Source organism: Nicotiana tabacum, chromosome 22, assembly GCF_000715075.1.
Source record: "Nicotiana tabacum cultivar K326 chromosome 22, ASM71507v2, whole genome shotgun sequence".
NCBI classification, from domain to species: domain Eukaryota; kingdom Viridiplantae; phylum Streptophyta; class Magnoliopsida; order Solanales; family Solanaceae; genus Nicotiana; species Nicotiana tabacum.
Genome location: NC_134101.1, coordinates 97,081,386 through 97,085,588, shown reverse-complemented (window position 1 = coordinate 97,085,588; position 4,203 = coordinate 97,081,386).

Genomic DNA, 4,203 nt, shown 5'->3' with positions numbered 1-4,203 from the left:
TCATTTTCTCGACTAGCTATCCAACTATATGATTAGATTCAATTCACCTCACTTTTATGTACTTTACAAGCCCCCTTTTCAAAAAAAAAAAAGATACTGGAAGTGGGTAAATTCCCCTTTACTATAGACTTCTAATCTCTTCAACTCAGTTTAAGCTTGTTGGTTCGAAATGGTGCTCATTAGTTTTGCTGCCCTACTATCTATTTAATCTGATTCTCATTGTAAAATTCATTTATATTTTATGGCATCAAAGAGGAAGTCTTATAGCATCAAGGGTGGGGACATATTCCTTTTGTTAGAATAAATAAATATTGTTGGTATTCTTTGTAGATGTTCTTCTAACAACCATTTACCTGCCTTGCTTATCCCTGTGAGTAGATAACCCAGGTTACTTTTCCCTGATAAATACATTAAGATGTCTCATTCTTTCAAACTTATTCATGTGGACACTTTGAGGCCTTATTCTACACCAACTCGTAATGGTTTTAAGTACTTTCTCGCCATTGTTAACGATTTTCTAGGGCTACGTGGGCTTGTCTCATGGGTTCCAAAAGTAATGATTTCCCTTAAATTTAGGCTTATATTGCCATGATTTCAAACCAAAGTGCGTCCCCTTTTCAAAACCCTTAAATGGGTCGATTGTATGGGTTACGTGGCCTTCAGCTCGCTCGACTTCTAGGATTATTGACGATGTCATTGTCACGTGTGGGGAGTTTTTCTACCCTTGGTATTCCACCTTTCTGGGTGGATAGGAGTGTTATTTAACTTTCTCCATGGAGCATCATGTTAACCATTAGATCCCCTCTAACCAATACATGATTTCGTCTTAATATTAAGATGTCCTAGCTATGCGGTTTCACTGGTGAAAGGTTGAGATTAGATGCCTTCAGATTTTTGCACATATCATGAGCATATTGATTTGGAAGACAAGTTGTCGTATCTTTAGTTCTCTCATATAGGATAAATTATCCGGAAGGGTTAACCTATTTAAAACATGATAATCTCATAAGTGTTCAACTCCTTTTCATCCTCATGGGCTTGTGGCATAGATTCCTTGTGACAGTTACCGATAGGAGTGTAATTCAAGTTCATGTACTTTGAAACCCATATCGCATTCACGTACTTGAATATTCCTCCTTAATGATTCCTATTGCCTATGTACTAGTTACCCATATGCCTCATTTGTCTAATAATTAATGCCGTCAAAATAATTAACCATCTTAGTATTGTTAGTAGTAATCTTCGTGTCTATTAGCATATAACCTCATAAAATACTCAGCTCAGCACATTAATGGATTACAAGATTGTAATGCCCCGGAAAATTTTGCTAAGTAATTTAAGATTTCGTGGTGCCAAGGTAGGCTAATTATTTTATCTCGCATGCAAATGAGGATTCATGATACGATGAATATCAATTGGATATGTTAATAAGCATATAAGTTATATTATAAGTAATTTAGGGTCTAAGGAGAGGCCTAAGTCTAAGTCAAGTTGGAAAATTTCATAATGGACTAAAGTTGTGAATGAGTATGCACAAGACCTCAATTTGGATAATCATATCTCCAGTTATATAAGGTGTTGTGTGATGAAAAACCTATCAAATTAAATCACGCTGAGTCTAGTTTCCAACGCATCAAACCGTTTGTTATTTGGAGGTGTATACAGAAAGTTATGACCATTTTACCGGACCTGTGTCAGATGCATGTCTGCGGCGCGACCGCGGGGAAACTAATAATTTCTGCCTCCAAGCACGGCCAGACCGCGGTAAGAGCGCGGCCACTGCTTCCCGGGAGTGGTTTGACCGCGGTCGCGTGCCTAGCAGCCCTATAAATTCCCCAAGATCGGGTATGGAGAGTCTCTAAATCATTCTTTTGAGCTAGGGCTTGCTCTATCAAGGGGAATCCGTCCCATACTTTCCTCCTATGATCCAAGGTAATGTTTTTGGAGTATTTTGAGTTGATCTACTCCTATACACTTATATTAACAATGATTGATCTTAAAAATCCATAGATTCCCATTCAAATCCCTAAATTGATCAAGAACACTACAAGTGGGGATTCTCAAGATTCTTACTACAAGAGGTATGTCTATCATCTCTAAATACTCTATGGTGATTATTTATGTATGATATATATGTTAGGACTCATGGGATGGTGATTGGAATCCATAAGTGCCTATCCTAGGTTGTGTTGGTGTTGTAGAGATTGGGAGATGGGTTATTGAGGTATGATTCCTAGGAGTAATGGTATTATGTATACATACATGTACAAATTAGGTTTGTGGGAAGATTGTTGAACATAAATGAGTAAAGATTGGGTTGGGGAATGAAGGAAATCTTGTAAAATAGATTTGAATTCAAGATGCTCATCTAGTATTTGATAAAATGCTCAAATGAGCTAAAACCATGAATACCTTCCCAATTTGTGTTCAATTTTGTTATGTCTCAAAGTAGGTTGGGATTGCTAGAATTTCCGGAACGTCATAGTAACTTAAGGAAAGCTTAAACAAGGTACGTAGGCTAAACTTTCTGTCTGGGAAGTGAATTCCATATTGTTTTTGTAAGTTTAAGTGTTGTTTGCCTACCAAGATTGTATAGCCTTGAGTCACATTTTATATGAAGGTTAGTATACTAATTGGGAGAGAAGAATTCGATATGTTTAAATGCTCCTAGTTGTTTTTATGCCTACTAAATGTCTTGACTGAATGTGTCTATTCTTTGATAATCTATAAAGATGATTGAAAATGCATTAAACGAATTGGGGAAAATGAATGTGGATAACGTGCTAAGGACTTGAGTTATATTTGTGCCTAGTGATGCCTATGAAATGACAACATGTGAAGCAAATTATTAAATAAGTCTCGACTCAACTCTTATGAACTAACTTCCAAAAATAGAATGGCCTAAAGGCCTTGTGCCTGAACTGTACTCACAAGTGTCTGTTTTAGATAATGCTTTTCTTTATAAATATATTCAATGTAATTCTAGTCCTTATACATTCCGATGTTGAAGTTGTGCATTTGTCATGATGGAACAAGGGGTAATTCAAGGATAATTGTGGTGATTGCTTGCTTATAACTTTAATGCGTATTTCAATTGTTGGTTGGCATGTCCCCCTTTGGGAAGAATCCTTTGTGCTTGATGATTATATTACTATTGACTCGAAAATATATGATTCCCGGAATATTTGGTACATTGATATTGGTTGGTGACCCCTGGAAATAAAAGGATGAAAATGTGGAAAAACCAAATACGGTCTTCGTGCCATGAAAAAGATGAATCTTGTGAAAGGCCCAATGGGCCAAAGAGATACTGTTATCGGGAGAGATTGAGGACATTAATAAAAAAGACTATAAAACGTGAAAGGTATTAAGGTAAGCATGGTTGCATTTATGCTATATTTGTATACTTGTATTTATACTATAATTGTGTGCAATATTACATCTAATCAAAAATATTTTTGGGAGTATCATTAGCAATACCGAGGAAGGGTGGGTCATAAGGCCCACACCTAAAACTACACGTGCCGATGTAGGAGTGCAGTGTGACTTGGGATGAAATTGAAATATTGGTGAAATTGTAACTATTCCCCCAAAGTAGGATGAAACCAATACCTGTGAATTTGAAAGGAAAAAAGCCAACCCACACGGCATATGTGAGAAGGCGGCCTAGCTGATCGGGTGGAGATCAGACTCCATGTTGCGCACATAGTGGTACTATTCTTGTGACAACTTTATTTCGCATCACAATGTCAACCCACATTGTTTTGTGGGGAGATGGCCTAGCCGATCAGGCGTGATCGGACTCCGTGCTAACAAAGACGATGGTAATATCTGTGTTAATATCGGTGCTAGTGATGTCCCAACTAAATATATATATACACTATTTTTTACGTGAAAATTGTTATGTTTCAATTAGTTATTTGGATATTTTTGATTGTGAATTGCTGCTTCTATGTGTCGTTTCTACTTATATGGACATTCTATTTTGAAATAGGACTTTTAGCCTTATATACTAGTGCTATTCGACGGCGTTAACGTCCCTTTTGCTGGGGGCGCTATATCGTTTCATGATACAGGTAGTTCCACAGCGGGCAGCATCGGCCACTGATAGCGGTACTCCCTTCCCAGCAGACTTGGTGAGCCCCACTCCATCTCGGGGTCATGTCTTGTATCTTTTATTTATTTTCTCATCACATTTTGAGA